The following is a 21600-nucleotide window of genomic DNA, read 5'->3' as shown; positions in this document are numbered from 1 at the left end:
ACAAGGCCCTCGGGCGCAGTCCGGCCCTCCACCTTGTTTTATCTGGCCCAGCACCTTGTTTCTACCCAGTGGCAGTGCTGAGCTCTTGCTTAACAGTTAAGGAGTAGTTACATTTGTACAGCCCTAAAATTACATTCGTCCCTTTGAAGGCAACCACAAGGCTGACATGTCCCCCAGTGAAAATGAGTTTGACACCCCTGCACTAATGTGTATTCTTTTTGTTCTAGTTTCTCTAGGATTCTGATTTATTTCAGAACAAAAGAAAACAATCCCTACAAAGCAGCTCAGTAAGATAATAAAAACGAAGACTGTTTAATGTGCAAAAGATCTATTTTGAGTCTTAATATGATGGATTTGAGTACCAAATTAAGATTAAGGAAAGGGGACTTTATTTTTGCTTTTGTATTTTAAATAAACTTTAGGGATAGTCTTAAAGGAAGAGATTTTTGTTTGATCTTTATTTGCCTTATCATATACTTTGTCATTTTTAAAACTTCTACTCACAAAATCTTTGGATTCAAAATTATTGGAAATTTTTTTCTTCAAGGTTTTCTCTCTATAGTAGCTCTATGTGAGCATAAGGTATATTTGTATAGATATAGAAACATTGTTATATAGATATCAATTGCAATACTCTGTAATACAAATAAAAACACAATGTGCATTTCATTAAAAAATGGTCTAATAACAAGGAGAGATCCAATGCTACTTCCTTTAAATGTACTCCCAAATACTACTTTTATCAATAGATTTACTGTTGTTCCTATATATACAAGACTCTCATCTTGCAAATAAAATATGACTTAAGAAGTTTTTTGTTTTTTGGTTTTTTTTTTCAGACTAGGAGATATCACTCAGGTTCTTCATGAATCTATTCTTCAGGAGTCTCTAGAGGTTTAAGTTTTGCTATCATTTGAGCCACTTAAATCCCTAGTGAGATTTAGTAAAAGCTGGCTCTTGTAGAAAATTTCAGTCTTGATGGGTCACTTACTTAGAAATTTTTGGAGGAACCTCATAGGATTTCTGTCAGGTTACACTTCTCCCCACAAAAGCTGGTCCTCCAGTTGAGAATGTGACAGGGAGCTTGGCCCTTCTGTTTGGGAGAACAAGAAAGGATGAGCAGGAGAGGAACAGTGTTTTCTTCACAGGTAGGATTTTTGCTTCCTTAACAACTCTCTGCCAGACAGCCATACTGAGCCTCCAAGAGGCTGTGCATGAAAACAGAGGCCTTGTATTTAAGGGGATCCCACACTGCTGTCTCTGAGAAGCAGGGGACAAGCAAGTGGCTCCACCAGTCAATTTGTAAGCCAGGTCAGTGGATGGGGACAAAATTCTCCATAGTTTCAATAACTGCAGTATGTTGAGGAAAGAGGAGAGCAGCCAGAGAGCCCATCACTTCCCTTAGGTATTCAAACGAAGCAAGCAGATAACATTGTAGGGTAACATCAGCAAAACTGTTTTTAGGAAAAGTGTGGATGTAGGTGTGGGTCAAGTAGACATTAGGAGAGCCTCATAGCACTTGCTGTCTGACGTTTCTAATGGACGGTAACATAATCATGAGAGTGAGAACGCCCTTCCACCTTGTCTTTGACAGCCCAAACTTATTCTACCACCTTATCTTTTTTAATATATAGAAAGGAACTGACAGAGCTATAATATATTAGGGGACCCTAACATCGAGAAATACAAACAAGTACCATATAGTGAGTGATAACTGAATCCACAAATACTGAAGAGATCCAGACTCTGGGGACAGTAGGAAGGAACTAAATTCCAATTTGCTGATTATATACTGTGTGTCAGGCACAGTACAGATTTTACATGTAATGACAGGAAACGTGTTGAGCACTTACTGTAGTTCAAACACTACTATAAGCAATTTATATCCATTATGTGATTCAATACTTACCTTATTCCCCCCCATGAAATGCCCACCACTATCACTCCCATGCTGCATGTGAGACACTGAGGCTTACACAGGCTAAGTGACACCTTTTTAGAAAGAAGGTAGGCAACTGGATTTCAGTTTACCAGGAAAGACAAGCTGTGTTTATAACTAATGGTTACACGGAGTGTTAAGTCTAATTTTAACATTACAAACAAAGACATGAAAAGTAAAGTTCTTCATTTAATATAACTGAGGGAAGGGTTGTCACAAGAAAAAATACTCATGGAAGGTCACAGAGCTCATAACTATAATTACATATGACCGGCTGGATGATTGAGAAGGGAAGCAAATATACCACCATTTCTTCTGGAAAAAAGTTCACCGGAGAATTCAGGAAGCTTGCTATTATTATTCAAAACAAACAAAAGTAAACTAAATAGAGTTTGCTGTCGTCTGAAAGAAATGAACTATATTCAAAATAAGTATTGCCAGAATATGTCAGAATGATTGCATACTTTTCTCAAATGCTGGCTCCTAATAAAAAGATTGTAAAGATTCAGTCCATTGGATGAGATGTTGTTTTTAGAAATGATCTGCCTTCTCTGTTCATTCATGTCCAATTCGAGAAATAGGAACTTATTCTGGAGTCTTTTTTCTCATTATGGTCTTGATGTGAAATTCATTTCGTGGTTGCTGAGCATCTGAAAATACAGTGGATGGTTGCACCTACATATTCCTCTCTGGTGATTTTACTGTAACTGTTCAAATAACAAATGGTAAAATGTTTCAGATTGGTTACTACTTATTTTGCTTGTCTTAATGTTGAATTTACTTAGTGTTTTAGGCAGAAATAATGTTTTTATATTCTACAAAATGTGGATAATTTGGAAATATAAATAAAATGTATAAATGCACAAATATGGTTTAAATGAATAATAATAAACATATTAAATATGATTTTATAATGTTTCCTCTATTTTTTGTGTTTCTACTAATTACTCTAACGTATTCTGAGGTATATGGAAATAAGTGAGCTATGTTTAAGTTATAATTATTATTTGGCTAGGACCTAGTAGAAAATGATATTTTAACAGGAAGTAGAATTGTGACTTCAGATTTCCATTTTTGGGCCTTATAGTCTATAAGACAACTATAATTAATTATTAGAATAACATTCATAAATCAGACCCATTCCAAAAAGAAGGCAATTTTTTTTCTGGCTTAGACAGTCTTTCAAAGTTTGAAAGGGTTTTTTAATGTTACTTTACCTGAAAAAACAGGTATCAGGTGGCAATTTTACTCACATGTTCTATAGCTCTCCATATCCAGTTTGGGATTCTTCTTAAAACACAATTTAACAGATAATGCAGTAATAATGCCTCATTATTTTCATTTTAATATAAATATATCTCCAGATTAACTTATTTCTCACCTAACATTACTTTGGGTCTAGATATCAGGGTCTAGATGGATGAGATACTTCAAGTAAAATACTTTGCACTAATTTTCAAATAATTAAAACCGTGAAGAATATGGGTTTAGAGAAGTACATGCATTTTCCAACTCATGGCAAGCTAATTGCTCCTCATACAGAAAATGTAACTGAACATCACCAACTGTTTGTTAATGTGTTTATTTATATTCCTGCAGAAAAGAAGCAGCTGGCTGATAGCATTGCACTGCAGCACCCTGGGGCATGCAGACCCTCCTGGGACTGTCTCTGCTGGCAGACTGTAGCGCTCTCACTTCCTGGCAGCAAACACAAACAGCAAAGGTGTGCCTTTCCTCTTTACAAACTACCCCAGAGAGAGAGAGACAGTGACAGAGAGGGAGAGTGTGCGTGAGAACACTGTGGGAAGACCACATGAAAAATTTAAAAAAAATAACACAATTATTTTCTGGATTAAATAGAAAAGCTTGTAGGTAGGTTTGAAAATGGAGTGTGCATTGAGAGGTTGTAAGATATTTACCTGGGAGAACATCATGTAAAAATAAATCAGGGCTTTGTTGTTTTTGTTGTTGTTGTTATTGTTGGTAGCAAACTCAATAAAATGATAGGCTCTAATTGCTTGCTTTGTTGTTGCTGATGATGATGTAACACTAATAGAAGATGATGGTGTAACACTAACAGAAGAGTTGCCTAAAGAAAAGAAGATCAAATCTGGGGAATACACATTTGGTGCATTATATTCAGTTCTTATGAGCACATGATCAGAACAAGAAGTATATACTGGGGCAAACTGAGGTGAGTCTGCTAGCATGGTGAGGGTTACAGAATCAATGTTCTATTGGTTTAAAAAGGCGAGACTAGTTGGTTTAAAAAAAGGGAAGACTGAGGATGTAACAGTTCTCTTCACATACATGAATAATTCTTTCTAGAGAAGAGATTAGGAACATTGCTTCTTGGGAGCAGTAAGAAAAATATCATGAGTTGGAGAGCGGGACATTTGTCAACACTCAGGGCGATTATTTTCCTAATCGTTGCTCCTTTTCATCAATGAAGCAGTTTGCCTTACAAGGAGGGTTTGAGTTTGGCATTACTGGGAATCTTCAATAGAACCAGTAGAGTTTACTGTCACTTTTTAAAATAAAATTCTTTCTAAGAAGCTGTGGTTTGAAAATAGAGAGCCACATATAATATAACTAAAACAGGACTGAAGAGAAGTATTTTATAGTAATACTTTGCTTTCATTATTGAGATTCACATTCAGGATTCAGAAGAGAGGAGAGATGCAAGAGTTAGGCTCAGGAAAGTTTGAGTGTGATGGAGTGCCTGAGGGGAAATCCCTGCTTTGGTCACAAGATCCTAGAGTTATAAGAAATAAAGATATGCTCAGCTGGGGTGCTGCAACAATTGTCATGGACAAGGTAAGAAAGCATATCTCACTCTCCAAGTAGAACTTTCTGTTACAAGCATGTGACATGGAAGCTCTCTTAAGTAGCATTATTAACTGTGTTCTTATTGTTTGGGGGAGGTTATTCTATTTTATAAGGTCTGTGGTCTGTTAGTGATAAATCAGTTTTCAGAGATTCTCAAAAATATCTTATTTCATGGTCACTTGATTATCAACATGTTTGACTGTTTACCATCTTCTTCCACTTCATATTAGCCTGACGACCATATTCTGATTCTTAAAGTACTGTGTAGATCTAAGCAGTAAATGCACTATTCAGTCTTACAGGATACTGTGTACATTAGGTTGAATAACCCTAGGAATTCTGTCACGATTATGTCATGCCTAATGGTGACCTGCTCAGCCCCTGCTAACATCATTCAATTACTCATTTCAGCATTGATTTTTCTCATGCTTTTTTTCATGGCATTTTAAATGGCTCTCACATCTCTCCTTTTACATAGGTGCAATGTTACACAATGACAGAGAAGCTGTGCTTCCCATACTGGTAACACTGAACTCTGTTTCAAATCCTTTTGTAAACAAAATGGAGTGCCAATGCATAAAAAATGTCATACTCATTTTTAATTGAAATTACTACCTTTATTTAATTGAAATTACTGCCTTTATTTAATTGAAATTACTGCCTTTAATTGAAATGGTATGCTAAAATAATTTTCACTGAAAACTATTTTAAATGCCTTTGTACAATCACCAATTCTATGTATCAAGAGTACAATTTGCCTCAACAAATTCCTCAACAGTAGTTGAGAAAATGATGCATACATATAATTTTAATATCTAATCCTAAAATGGAAATAATATATCAATTTTTAGAGAATAAATTATAGCCATATGTACTGTGTTCATGAGAGTTGTTTTGGAATAAAAAAAATTGATCAAATTAATTTGATCTTAAATTAATGACATTAATCTTAAAATGACATTTTTTAGCTACATGTTATATTATATTCTTCTAAACTCTATTTTTGTTTTCACTCAACTGGAGACAGATCTAGTTTTTTCTGAAAGCATCACCAATTTTCTGCTCCCTTTATTTAGCATATCCCTATTTTCCAGGAGATATGCACCTTAGTATTTTCTGCTTAGCACTATAAAAACTTTTAGAAAGGGTATTTGAAAAATTACATGGGCCCATTTAATTTTATCTCCAACAACTTTAAGAAATTACACAAAAGCCATAGTTGTTTATTACTCTGGGAAAAGGTGGAATGTTTAATTTACTACATTTGGTTCTATAAGTACTAATAATAATTTTTAAAAAACATTATTAGAACATTTAATTCCATATCTTTTGTGATATATTTCACCCCCCCACTTTAAATGGCTTTATATAGTCTCATTTTTAATGTCTCAGGTGACGAAACTTTCATAAGTCCTTAAAAGATGTCCTGATTTGAAATTACTCTGGCTCAGAAAATTATTTCTGATGTTTAACTTATATTCTCTTTTATTCAATTGTAGCTCTTCAGACTATCTCACAAATTAATTTTCTCATAATTTCCCCTTAAATCATTGTAGGCAATCTCAATATTTCATCTTTCTAAGCACAGAGTGCTATTTAAATTTGCATAAACTCTGAAGATAACTAAAATTTCCTTTCATTTTTTACTTTTGATGAAATGATGCAGATGTTATCATTTAAGTATTTTGTCTTTATTTCATAAAAAAGGCAAGAAAATCTCATTAAACCTTAGAATTTATAAATTTTCCTATTGATCTGATATTTCCATTTGGTTTCTAAAGCACAACTTAACCATATTATTCTCAAAATGGAGCTGTTAACTTTCTTCTCTAAGTTTGATCCCAAAATAGCAACCTGGACATCTCCCTTTCACCCTGTCCTTTTCTTAGCCACATTTAATCTAACATAAATCCTGGTGTTTGTAACTCCAAAATGTAATCTGCATGCACCCATATCTTTTTATCTCTACTGACACCACCCCTGTGCAGGTCACCATTATTTCTTGCCTGGGTTTTCACAATAGTCTCTTAGGTCTCCTTCTGTTCTCACATCTTTTTAAATTTATTTTTCTCAAAACAGCCAAAGTGATCTTTGTAACTTGGAGTCAGGTCACGTCACTACACATGTTAAATCTTTCTGAGACTTTCCCATAGCGCCTAAAATAAAATCTGAATTGCTTGGTTAACCAGCTCTGGCCTGTCTTTCCAACCTCATCTAATATCACACTCACATTCTTCCGGTTATCTCCACCACCACCAGGAGTGCAGAGGCTATGCTCCAGCCATAATGGCAACCAAAGGCTTCTAAACCTGGGTCATTTTACTTGCTGTTTTTTATGCCTAGACTCCTTGTCCCCACATTCTTTACATGGTTGACCTTTTTTTCTTCTTTGGGTCTCAAAGAAGAAATGGCACGTGTTCAGGAGTCCTTTCCTAGCTATCCATTTTAACAAAATTTGACCTCTCTCTTATTATCACATCACTGCTATTTCATTAGAATACCTCTTATAGTCCATAATTATCTTGTATAATTATTTCTTTTTCGTTTTTTTGTTCTCACTAGATTATAAACTCTAGTACCACAGCCACCCATTTTTGTAAGGAACCATGGCTTCTTTTACAAAAAAAAAAGGTATTTAGAGCCACAATCTGGGTGCTAAGTGTCCACATTATTATTGAGGCACCTTTATTTCCAATCCCTCCTGGTAGATACAGCAATAACATCTCCATTCAAATTTCATATATTTATATATGTTTCTATCATTATTGAAAACCATGGCCTGTATTCTTTTTTAATTTTCAAATTCTCTCTCTTTAATCAAAATTTAAAAGTAATGTAGTAGTGTAAGATTTTCAAATATAGAAATGTATCCATAATCTGCAAATAATGGCTGTTCAAACAAAGCCATTGATAGATATTTCTATGTATTATAAATAAACACACAAATTTTAAAATGAGCTCACACTATACACTTTTCTATCAATAGTTTGTTTCACTTAATGTAGCATGGCCATTTTTCCATGACCATACATTGTAAGTGTATCTTACTCATTTTAACAGACATGTAGATTTTCTGAATATGATTAAACCCCATTATTTAACCAATCCTTTACTGATAAACACTTAGGTTTTCTCCCATATTTTGCTACTATGGTCTGTATTCTTCCAAAATGTCAAGGTCATATATGACAAATAAAGACTGTAGAATATTCTAGATTAAAGGAGAAGAAAATGGCATCATATCTAAAGGTAACATGTCATTGTGAAATGAATTCTAAAAACTTACAGTTTTTATATATAGTAGTTTTGGCAGAATTGACACACTTTGAATATGGATTGTGTATCAGATATTAATATTGTATAAATGTTAATTGTCTTGTTTTGTGCTGTGGTTATGCATAAGATTGTCCTTGTTCTCAGGACATATCCCCTGAAGAATTAGGGACAAGATGTCACCATGTCTGAAGCTCACTTCAAATGCTTCATAAAGTTACACACTTGTACCTCTCCTCCCTCTCTTCCTCATCTGTCCATTGAGAGAAATAGAGAAAGAGAATAAATTATTAGCAAATGGGGCAAGTTGTGAACAGTTAAATATTAGTAAGGGTTTTATGGAAGCTCTTTGTCTTACAACTTTTGCAATAGGTTTATGTAAAAATAAAGAAAATTTGCAAGTACTTTTCAAAACATGCAATATGTGTACATATTTTATTTTTTTCTAATGACACTGACTTGAATGATTGAGGCCTGAAACAGCATCTGTTTTCTTTCTCAGGTAAAAAGTAAGCTAAATAGCTTGAAGTGAATAGCAGCATGTGAGACATGCAAAAAACACAAATTTTCACAAAGGACAAATAAAAACAGGATTTATTAATATCATTTAATTCTTAATTAAAAGGGGTTTTAATGGCTTTATTCAACCATAAATAATCCATCGGGTGCAAAACCACAGAGAAGAAGATTATTGCTTAGTTTTCTTTTTCTTTTACAAAGAGAAAACTCTTCTAAATAGCTTAAACTTGCCTAAAGCAATTTCAAGATGACCCAGCTCTCCCCAAGTGACTTTTCAAATTCTTAAGCTATTATCTTTCTGTTCAAACCTTTTAAAAAACTTTCCCCCAATTATATCAGCCATCTAATTACTAAGCTAAGATTCCTATAGACTATCTCTGTCAAAGGATCAGGATAGGGAATGATAAACCTCTTAACAAAAACTTAATTCTGATTCTTCTCCCAGATTAAGGTATCTTAGCAACCGGTGAAACAAGTTATCTGCTGATTTTATCATTTTTAGCACTTTGTTGAATTCTTGAATTGACCTTATACCTGTGCCTTTCCCCTCTTGTTGGTTTTGTTGGTCTAGGTTACATGAAATAAGATTGGCAAACAGAAAGCAATGAGACAACACACGTCTAAATGTATTTAACCTTTAACACACAATTGGTTGTTTATAAACTTATGAACCAGAATCTTTATTTTTGTTCTCTGTCTCCTGGGAATTTTAGGTCTAGCTCTGCTCAGTGGGTGGCAGTGATAAGGAATCAGAGCTTGGTTTTAGCTAATATGAGGATTTGAGATGAAAGGAGGGTCAGGGTTAGATACAGCCCCAGTTGCTCTAGCTGGGGCGGCCCTAGCTGAGGCAGCCAGAGTAGTGAAGCATGATGTATTGTGGTCTAATTTTCAAGAGAATGTTCCTAGTTATACTAAGGCAGGATGGATGAGTAACTGTAAGAGAGTGTCCAACCTCCTTTAGTATTCTGGCTTTGAGACCTCGGAAAAGTAGCTGATGAGATCAAAGAACCATGGTCAGTGGTATTGGGAAATTGCTTGTGATATAAGCCACCACTCTATCCATGTACAACCCTTTCTTCATCTTGTATCCCCACTTGCTGGCCATTCCATCTTAGTCTCAGTCATAGATCCTCCTCATCCTCCTGGCCATGTGGTAGTATCCCAGATTCAGTCTCTTATCCTCTTCTCTATCTCCCCTCATTTACTAAGGGACCACATTCACTCCCAAGGCCTTATCTACCATCCATTCTCTGTATATTTGCAATTTTATCTCTGTAGACCACACCTCCCCAGACTTGACATACAGATTCCTATGTAGAGAGACATCACAGTCTCCAGGTGGATATATGTTCTTAACTGTATTTTGCTGTGTATAATGTGCACCTGAATTTTTGGCCAAAATTTTCAAGAAAAAATCTTTTATTTTAATTCACTTTTTTATTTCTTTATATTTAGAAACAAAATTGATTACTTTATTCCAGGGTATTATTTTGCATATGGATATCATTATTGCTTTCTAGAGTTATACTCTTAATGCATAAGCATAAATAAAAGAATTAAAAACATTTATATAGGTATAGAATTAGTACTGCCTATATAAAATGTGCATCCTTATTTTTCCCTAAAAAATTTCGGCAAAAAAGTGCACGTTATACATGGCAAAATAAGGTAATAAGCATTCAAAACTTATCCCAAAGAAGATCTAGATTCCAGCTTCTAAAACCTATGACTCTTTCCACAGCTTTTCAGCCTCAGTAACCAGTAACTCCTATTACTCAGGACAAAGTAATACTTGACCATTTTCTTTCTTTCACATACCACATACGATACTATTGGCAAATTTGGAGGCACAATTTTCAAGGGATCAAAAAATTCAGGGGATTTTTCATCACCTTTATCATTATGATATGATATGAATGATATGTCTTGCCTGTATTAATGTAATAGGTACTCACTGGTCTCACTTATTCTACTCTTGCTCTTATAGGTCACATTGGACACAACATCTAGAGAGATTCTTGTAAAACATGTCAGATCTTCTGGTCAAGTCCTTCTGATGGTTAATCCGTACTTCTCATGGCTTGGAAACCCCTGCTTGGTGGGGTCCCCCACCCATCTTATCTACTTACTTCCACAGCACAGCCCCATCATTTTGCTACATCCTAGTCTCATTCACATTTTCTTTTTCCTGTTTCTTAAACAAGCCAAACAAACTTCCCCTTTAGCACCATTGAACTTGCAGATGTCACTGACTGGGATGCAGTTTCCTCTGATATACTCAGCTTCTCCAGGTCTCTGCACAGATGGCAGTTTCTCATCCACTCTTATCTAAAGGAGCACCCCCTCTGCCATTCATGCAATAACATGACCCTTTTTTTCTGTATGATTGTTCTTTGTTAGTGATTATCATCACATGTCATATATTATTTATTTGTTTCTTTATTTGCCATGAAAATATCCACAGAAACACAGGCCTCTGTTTGATGCTTTTCCTTATACATAGTAGAGTATCAGGCATAAGTAGTTGCTCAATAAATGCCTGTTACATGAATTAATTGTGATTTTTCTATGTGGAGGAAGTAAATATAATAAATTATAAAACTTTTTGTCTTCTAAATAACATTCTAGAATGGGTAATTGAAATGAAGATTTGCAATCATTAAGGCAAAGAGGTGAATTACTTATTTGTGTGTCTTCCTTAAGCTTGTCTGTAAAATGGGTACAATGGTATCTTCTTAGTCTATTGCACAGTGTTAGAATGAACACCAAATCAGAAGTATTCTGATTCTATCTAATAGTACAATATTCTGATTCTATCTAATAGTACAATATATAGTCTTTACATGACATCTTGTCTGGAGAAATCCTTTCTGGTTCACTGAATTTCAGATGTTTTATTTTGCTTACATTTTTCTAACCAGTAAAATATTGGTTAACATAAACTTGGAAGGTTTCTTATTAAAAATATCATTATTTGCTTAGGCATATTAGCATTATTATCCATAAGATAGATGAAAAAATAAAAGCATGTCATAAATGCTAAAATCCTAGAAAGAATAGCTAATCCACTGCATTATGAAATTCATGTAGAATGTATATGGATGAGGTTGACCATGTGCCAGGATAAGATGCTGCACAAAAGGGACATATGCACTTGGACATCATGTTAATTATGTCACATATATTATGCCATTAAACGTCACAATAAAACTAAACAACTAAATATGATAATACTCTTATCCAAACATTGAAACTTAGTCTCAGAGAGGTTAAGTAACTTTCTTAAGGTCACAAAGCTATTATGATGTAGATTAGATGCAAAAGGATAACTCTCTAACTTTAAAGTTAATTCTCTTTCCATTATGCTCTTAAAATTCTCTTCTACTGTGTGAAAAAACAAGTCAGATTCAAAATGAAGATTAGGTAGTAACACTGACAAAAACTGATGCTACCCTTAAGCCACTTGATATGGTTGTCAAAGAGTGACTGAAATAAAGCTTGGATTGTAGAGCTAGGCGGAGATCCATTGAGGTGGAGATGATAGCCCAGATCTACACTGTGCTAGTCAGATCTTTCCTAAAAATTGTATATTTGAATCTCGGTGTTAGACTTTAAAGATGATAGGAAAACTGAAAATGACTTCAGAAAAGTAACCAGGATGTATAAAATTCTCACAAAATATCCTAAAAGGAATGGTAGATGAGATTACAGATGTGTTAACTGGGGTGGGAGGGGATGAGAGTCAAAAGTTATTGACAATCATATTAGTCCAGAAATTTCAAGTCATTCAGTATGGCCCCCCAAATAAAAGCATGACTATGAGTGGAAGCTCAGTTTCTTAAGTGAAATATGGTGCTTTAGGAGTTGAGTTCTCTGTTACTAGAAGAGTTCCAGCAAAAAAACAAATAATAATAAAATAATAAACCTTAAAACCTATAAGATCATGGGAAGTTTTTTCCCACACACACTGAACATTTTTTAAATTTTATGGACTTCTGATGGACATTTTAAAAGTTATTTTATTTTTTCCTTTTTATTAAATTTATTGGGGTGACATTGGTTAACAAAATTATACAGGTTGGCACAATTCCACAACACATCATCTGTGCACTATATTGTGTGTTCACCGTCCCAAGTCAAGTCTCTGTCCATCACCATTTATTCCTCCTATACCCTCCTTCACCAGCCCTCACCCTCACACCCCCGCCAATCACCACACTGTTGTCCGGGTCCATGAGTTTTCCCCTGCCCCCTTTTTTACTCTTTGTTCAATTCCTTCAACCTCCACCCCCAACAAATGTCAGCCTGCTCTCTATGAGTCTGTCTCTATTTTGTTTGTTAGTTTATTTTTTTCATTGGATTCCACATGTGAGTGAAATCATATGGTACTTGTTTTTCTCTGACTGGATTATTTCACTTAGCATAATGCTGTCCAGGTTTATCCATGCTGTCACAAAGGGGAAGATTTCTTTCTTTCTTATGGTCATGTAGTATTCCACATTGTAAATGTACCATAGCTCTATAGCTTGCTTTTTACGATTTATTTAATTTTAGAGAGGGAGCAAGGGAGGGAGAATGAGAGGGAAAGACACATCAGTGTAAGAGTGAAATATCAATCAGTCACCTCTCTTGCACGACTGGACCATGGACCAAACCTGCAATCCAGGCACATGGCCTAAATGAGAATGGAACCAGTGACTTTTCGCTTTGCAGGATGACACCCGACCAAGTTAGCCACACCAGTCATGGCTACCATAGTTTTTTTTTTAATCCACTCATCTACTGATGGACACTTGGGCTGCTTCCAAATCTTGTAAATAACACTGCCATGAACTCTTTCAAATTAGTGTTTTGAGTTTCAGTAGTGAAGTTTTAGGAGAAATTCAAGTACCAAAGGGGAGATTGAATTAGATATCCTTTGAGTCTCTTCTGACACTTGGATTTCATGCTTTGTTAGAAAAGACTGTCAGTTGGCATCCACCCTTTAGAGGTGTTAGAGCCAGAGATTAGGTAGGTATCTCTTTCTACTTATAATGATGAATACAGATTTAATTAAAATGTTATCTGGATCTCAGCTGAGGCCTCCCTGCTCTCCAAGATCAGAATAAAATAGGCTTGAACCCCAAATTCTCTGCTCTGAGACAAGGTATTCTTTTAATTATTGTAGTGGAAGATGGGTCAGGAAGAGAAGTTTGCCTTCTTTATATTTCCAGGTTTCTGAGCTAGCATAGAATTCAAACTATGTTTCCTTAACAAAATAAAACACACTACAATAACAACAACAAAAACACTCTCACAAACATTAGTGAACTTAGTGAAATTTAATGGGGGCAGGTAGAGAAGAAGAAGGATGTATATTGTAGCAAAGTAACGAATTGGACACAAGTTATTTCTGATTTTAAACTGTCCCTGAGCCACCATTGGCCCTTTAGTCCATGTCACCCACATCCTCATAAAACTCAATGGATCTTCTCTCTTCCCTTCCCCTCCTACCCCGGTCTCATTTCTTCTCATTTTCTGCCTTAGAATTGCCCCCAGGAACTCCAGCTTGTTCCCTTTCTTGAAAGTCAGCTTTCTCCAGCTTTCAAACTCTGAAATCTATCTCAGAACCATCATCACAACCCCAACTTATCAAGGTGCTTAGTAGAGTTAAAGGACCTGACTGTGGTAGAAAACACCATATTTTGAAGTGACTTAGTATTAACGAGCAATCATTATTGTTGTAAATTCCATTTGTTTAATTATTATACAGTATAAATGACTTTTAAATACTAAACATCTGAAGTTTTTGTTAAACCCAGTAGTTCAAGATTAAATAAAAAAAGGAGACATAGTATAGTGATCTGGAGGCAAACAGACCTTGTGTCTATCAACTTGATTGGTTATGCTCCTTTGGACAGGTTACTTAACTTCTCTGATTGTTGATTCTCTCATCTCAAAATGTAATTAATAGCAGTGCGTTCCTCATGGTGTCGTCTGGGTTAGATTAATGCACACAGAGCATGGAGCACACTACTTGTCATGTGGCCAATGTTTGTAAAATAACATTTTCTCACTCAAAAAATCTTTTCAAATTTTCTAACATAATAACATGTTCAGTGTCCACTGAAAATTTAGCTTGAGAGACTTGGAAGAGGTACTGAGGATATTTACTACCAATATTTTTACTTCTGCCTAACATTTGCCTAACTGTCACTAAGATTTATTGAAAATACACTCCATTGGTGTCTGTATTGAAGTGAGTTTATCTGACTGGCAGAATGATAGAGGAACTTTTAGTGAATACATTTTGCCAATTTTATAACTCTCTCTGGTAGCATCATATCAAGACTTGATACTGTGATCCTAAATAAAAATCTGACCTCTGGCAAAACTGTAAACTAGATAGTGTTTAATTTAGTACTAACTTTCTTTTTTGCTATATCCCTACTCCAGCTTTTGACAAAGCCCTAGCCCCATGCTTTCAGATGTCGACATATACACTGAAACTAAAATTAATTAAAATTAAACATAATTTTTCAAAATATCTGTTTTTATTGTTGGCTTGTGGGTATGGAAAAATAGGAAATGGAGTGAAAAATATAAAAGCATATGTAAAATAAACATATAAATCATGTATTTATAATTAGTTTATATGTGAAGCTAACACATTTTCAGAGCATCCAGTAAACTAATTAAATTATTATGTTTTTTATTACATTTTTTTATTGGATTTACTGGACACTAGTGGGTTTCAGGTGTACAATTCTATAACACATCATCTGTATATTGTACTGTGTGTTCATCACCCCAAGTCAAGTCTCCTTCCATCATCACTTACCCTCCTTATACCATCTCCTACCTCCACCCACAGTGAAATTTAAAATTCAGTTACTCAGTCGGACTAGCCACCTTCCAAGTGTTCAAAATCGACATGGCTAGTGGCTCCTGAACTGGAGAATGTGCATATAAAGCATCTTCATCATTGCTGAAAATCCTACTGGATGTGGCTATCTGAGAATTAAATACATTGCATTCTTTCTTGGTCTAGCACCTTCAAAACTGTCTCTTGTTCTGTGTCATGACTCTAATACCTTCTTTTTCTGAGATTTGCCTGTCTTTTGTCTTATCCTATCAATGAATAGAAAGTCGGGTGCTGAAGTGCTAACTAACAACAGGGAGAAAACTCCAGGGAACTGAATCACTCACTTTTCATCTCTAAAGCAGTATTTTTCAGAGACAGGTTCTAGGATGATTGCTATCATAATCTACTAGAACAGCTATTTAAACTGAGATCCTGGACCTCCACATTACACCTTCTGACGTTGCATTTGGAAGGAACTTTTTCAGTCATTGTTATGGAATGTTGAAGTTAGAGAACCATAGTTGAAAATAACCACTATTGGTATTTAATTACCAAGAACCTTACAGCTGGATATTAATTTGCATAGAAATGGAGAGTGGTGCAAAGTGTAGGTACCAGAGGAGATATTTTGGGGGAAGGGTTATTTTCATTATTCTTCAAATGGTATAATAAAGACCATTCACACACAGGCTCATTGCAGACCTATTGAGCAGCATGATTCAATGTAATAAAGCCCATATACCTATTAGGAGAATTAAAAAAATATTGCTCTTTTCATGAAGTATTCATTTTTAGTGTTTGAAATCATGTTTATTCTTTAAGTGCTTTCATTTTATTTTGTTATTTTTTATTGAGGTATACTTGACAAAGTTATAAGATATTTAAAGTATACAATGGGATTATATATATATATATATATATTGTGAAAGGGGAAATCATGGTAACTTTGTAATTTATTTTATGTCATTTATAATTAACTTGATTTAATGTCATTTAAAAATTTCCCCTTGAGAAGGACATAACATAAAAGTGATTTTAAAGTTGAAATTGATGAAAGACAATAAAACTGGCAAAAATATACCTATAAAATTTAAAAAAACTGTTCATTCGCTACACAAAAAAGAAAAACATCAAAACCAGAAGCAAAACCAAACAGTGAGAAAATCCTCTAGCAAGTTTTATCAAGGAAAAGGGAATGTATAATTAAATGATAGTAAAATTAAGGGGAAATATGATACAGACAATCTTTAAATGGTTTTAACTAGGATAATCTGATAGAAAAATCTTAAGTTTTGGTTTATTAGTGATCCAGACTTATCAAAAAGCCATATAAATTAAAGAAGGGTGATTCTGCCACAAATCAACTAGACCAATAGAGTAGAGAACTTGGAAAGAAGCCTTCAAAGAGGAGGGTGATTCTTATGAGGATATGTTGAGTTGGAAATGGTTGGAACCTGTAAGATGTCTGGCTGTCTCAGGTGTGGAAGCTAGAGCTAAGGGTCATGTTATTAAAACTGTGACAATATCCATCTACATTGAGAAAGTGTATCTATGGGGAGGAAGAGTGAGTTCTGAGGTGGAACCTGAGGAATGAACAAGAGCTTTCCAGAGATTAATAAATGTTACAGAATCTTCTTTGTCAAGAAGGGTAGAGAAAGAGGAGTCCAGAATGTAGGTTTAGGAGGTGAACCCTGTGGCACGAAATCTAAGGAAAATTCAATGTGGAGGGGAATGTATTAGACAGGATTAAATACTGCAGAGAGGAGTAAATTCAGCACTCTTTATTTTGTGGTGTTGTTTGGCCGTATATTTATTGGGGTAATTATATGATATCTATGGAACTAATTTTTAAAATAATTTTAAGGTTCTACTCTTCTAGGTGCTATATTCTTTTCCAGGAGTCAGATGCATTTTAGATTCAGCAATGGAAATTGAGAATTTTAAAAAAGTAAATCATATGTAGAAATGACATTTTCATGAAAAACATGCATTGAATGCAATTGCTTGCTTGATCAAGGCATCATGAAATAAGCTATGGGTAGGTACAAAAAATAAGAGACCCAAATGGAAATTTCAGAGAAACCGATGTGCTGATTTTTCTGGTGGGAAGTGCTTTTTAGGATGACTATGGGAATATAATATCTCTTGAATATATGGGAATAATCTTAGAGGTTTTGAATAGAATGAAATTGTTAGAAATAAGAGCATAACTGAAGATCTCGTGCAGTAATTCATTTACACAAATAAGGATTATTTCCATGGTTGTGAAAGACAGTTAAGATTTTTTTAGTTTTGAATTTTTTAGAAATTTAAATTATAATGGAATGTTTTAAGTCTTTGTTGAGACTAAGGAGTGTGTGTACCTACCTATTCTATGTAAAGTATCTGTTCTATGAAAAGGCAAAGAAATCTATATCCTTTTGAAATTGAATGGGAGTGTAGTATGCATGAGCAAAGTGCTCTTTAGTGTGCAATGCAATGATTTTTTCACAAACTGAACACGGCTGTAAAATCTACATCAAGACCAAGAGACAGAACATGAGCACCCAAGATGTTTTCTCTGAGCTCCCCCCTACAGTCCCTATGAGTCAACGTCATCTCCTTCCTACAACATAAAAATTTAAAATTTTAAACACTACATTTCATTTGATTTTCTACCATGTCAGTGAACAACAGTTCACTGAAGGCGGTGCATTTATTGGTTCTCTTGTTTTCTCCTTTATTTAGGCTGTAAACTCATCCATGGAGGGATTATGGCTTATACACTGTTCAGTTTCTCCTCAGGGGCCCAGTGCAGGCAGGGTTTGGAACATGGCAGGTGTTCAACCATTAAATTGACAAATGAAAAATAAAAGGCAATGGAAACAAAGTAAACCTGAGGACAGTGGGCACCAGGAATTATTCCTTGTGATAAAGATATTTTGGTGTTGGTGACAGTGAAGACCCAACATACCCCTGGACCAGTTCTCATTCTGAGAATGACTCAGTGGGGCAGAAAGAGGAGGATGACAATTACCCAGGGCCGGCTGTGCATCTCAGAGGGCAGGGTATGAGAAAGGAGGGTTGATGCCTGTACTGTTTCTGATTCTGTTATGACACCAATGTAACTCTCTAATACAAGCTGACACAGCTCTGCAGTTGTAGAAAATGTGGACAAGTTTTTTTCCCTTTCATTCCTCAGGGCGGTTAAACGTCACTTTCCAGAGACCACGAGGAGTTTACAGTTAAAGAAAATGAAGCTCACTAGTAATATTTTACTATCGTTATTTAATCTATATATATTTTAGAACTTTCTCTCAATCTATTCATTGACAAATATTAGACATGGAAAGAATATAAAAAGGAGAATAATCAATTATATACGTGGCTGTAATAAATCACCTAATTATTGGCAATAACCTTTTCTTATTCTATTGTATAAATGACATTTAATTCATTAATACCAATAATAATTGAGATTAAATGAATGCTTACTATACACCAGCCCTGTAATTTACATAAATGAACTCCTTATAGTCTCACAATGGTCACAGCTCACACTATATGTTATCCTCATTTTAAGGAAATAAAGCTTCAGCTTCTGGCCGAAACCCCAAGTCAAATGAATCTGTGACTAGAGACTCCAAGCCAGGTCTATCCACTCCAGAATTTGAGCTTCTGCCTACTAGAAAATAGAAAATATTTTATCAGTTCTGATACTTTGGGCATTTACCTATTAGTAGGTACTCAAGCTGTTTAGCAGTTTATTTTTTTAATTAATGGCCAAACAGATATACTTTTAATTTGAAAATATAGAAACCCTGGGGTTTGTCTCTAAGTTGCCGACAGTCATTCTCAGAGAGATTTCTGTATCACACTAGGACAGTGAGTTGTGAGTGCAGGGCTAGAATCCAGAATTTGGAGGCAGAGTCCCCAGGTACTTACTACCTTCAACTTAAAACAGAGAACAGAAATACAGCTTGAGGGTAGTTACAGATAATGTTGGAAATTCTGAACAATTTAGTCACTTTTGGGGGTAAAGATTTGTCTCTGTAAGTTCCAGTTAAAAATAAAAGGTTATCTCTTAGTTTCTATTGTTACTTTAGCATGAGTGAAATTAACAAATTGTAAGAAACTGAACAGAAGGCGCCATAGCAATGAAAGGCTCCTTCTCGGCCAGCAGTAGGCAGAGAGGCAAATCAATCTCTCGAGACGAGAAGACACCAATTTCTTAGACTCTGATTATCTCCCCTTCCCCTCCCAGGAGGGTCGAAAGGAGAGAATGGTGGTCTTCTCTGGAGACAATGGAAGCATAGCCCAAAGTGACTTCGTGTTATTCTCCCAGAACATAGTTGGGAGCTAAGATTGAGGTCTCTTCCCCAGGATGTCATCCTCTCTGGTTTGTCACATGGAGCTCTTGGTGGCCTACTCTCCAGCCTCATCTCCTAGTTAACTTCTATTGTGGGTTTTCCGACATTTATGAACTTTTCCCAACACACCTTCAGGCATTTCTTAAAAGTAATGGAGAACTATTTTTCAATCAGCAAATTAAAGCATGTGTTTATGATTGCTATTTACTAAACTACTAAAATTTTATGAAACGGGGCTTTGACTGCTATAATCTACAACTCTCCAATGTATAATTTTAAATGCAGCAAAATACCAAATAGGTGATAACGAGACAGATAGAAATAAGAATAAAATACTCTTACTTTGTCTTTTAGAAAGGAATTATACATATGATGAAATAAATCTATTCCTTTAAAATATGGTAGATGATTTCAGGCCATATGAAAGAAATGGAATGTGTGCAATTAAAAATGATTGAGATATGTTATTCTTTACTTTAAAATAGCTGTCACTTTAATTATTTATCACTTTTATTCTCAGCTCAATAATAAAAAGACAAATTTTATATAGCTGGATAGCTGTTATAAAGCTAACCAGATAACTTTGTCTTTCTTCATGCTTTTATATTAAGCCCTATAGACTAAGCGCCTGGCTATAAATAAAACTATTGATGTTAAAAGGTCATGGCTGTGACCTTTCACATGTTCCTCCTCCATTGTATCTATATACACTGTATACTTTACGGGAAGAAGAGATTCTTTATTTAAGAGAGCTTAAACTGTTCAAATTTGTAATGTACTGGGGATTTTGGAATGTCTAGGGGACTTAGCGGATAAAGAACTGACCTTTCATCTCTGAACCCAGATGCAACCCAACCTCAGATAAGTGAAAAAGTTTTGTGTCAGTTGCCTGTATGATAAACTGGTACTATCCACTATCTTCCAACCCAATTAAGCCTTACTGGCAGATTTGGCCTCAAGAGGCACATGGGGTATAGAAATGGAATTACTTCTACTGTTAGAAAGGGTGTCTGAATCTTCAAGATAGGATTTAAAGTTATAAATGGGAAGCATCGGCCAGAGTAGCCTCCACTGATGGAACCCCATAAACCTTTGTGGAAGTCACCCCGTCCACCCACCATCACGTTCAAATTTGGGATACTAGAAAACTTTACAAGGTTCATATTTTTAGCTTTTATTTGGCATGTCTTCAAGGACAATTTGTAAATTAAAAAAAATTTCTAAATTACAGTTTACGTTTAATATTATTTTGTATTTGTTTCATGTGTGCAGCACAGTGATTAGAACATCATATACTTTACACAGTGTTCCCCTTGATATTTCCATTACCCACTTGGCCCCAAACACAGTTATTCTAGTACTACTGACTTCTATTACTTTACAGGGAAAAAAAGGACGTGAATGCAGTAGGTCATCGCAGCTGTGCGTAGTAGTATTAGCATCCAGTGCCATTTGCTGCAAGAGCCAAATAATGTCCATGACAAGGTGTAGAGTTTCTAAAATGCACAAATCACTGTATTTTATTTTGATGTATGCGTTGGGAATCTGGGGGAAGTTTTCATTTTATGATTTAAATTTAATTTACCTAACATTAAAACAAATTACCTTTTCAAATAAATATTGGGAGTAATTAAAAGAATATTAGCTTATTCAGGACATGGTTACTGTTTTTTTTACATGATTTTTACTTTGATTTTTCTAATATACAACCCAACAATGCATAGTAGGGGCTCAGTATCTGCTTTATGATGAATGAATGAGTAATGATGCAGTAATGAGATATTATTGACTGTCCAGAGGCCCTTGTGGATTAAAAAACCAAACACCATTAAATGCTTCAGTTTTGC

This window comes from Artibeus jamaicensis, unplaced genomic scaffold (assembly GCF_021234435.1).
Source record: "Artibeus jamaicensis isolate MK-2021 breed Jamaican fruit bat unplaced genomic scaffold, CSHL_Jam_final scaffold_916, whole genome shotgun sequence".
Classification (NCBI taxonomy): Eukaryota; Metazoa; Chordata; class Mammalia; order Chiroptera; family Phyllostomidae; genus Artibeus; species Artibeus jamaicensis.
The sequence above is the reverse complement of the archived record's forward strand: the minus strand, read 5'-3'. Positions refer to the sequence as shown.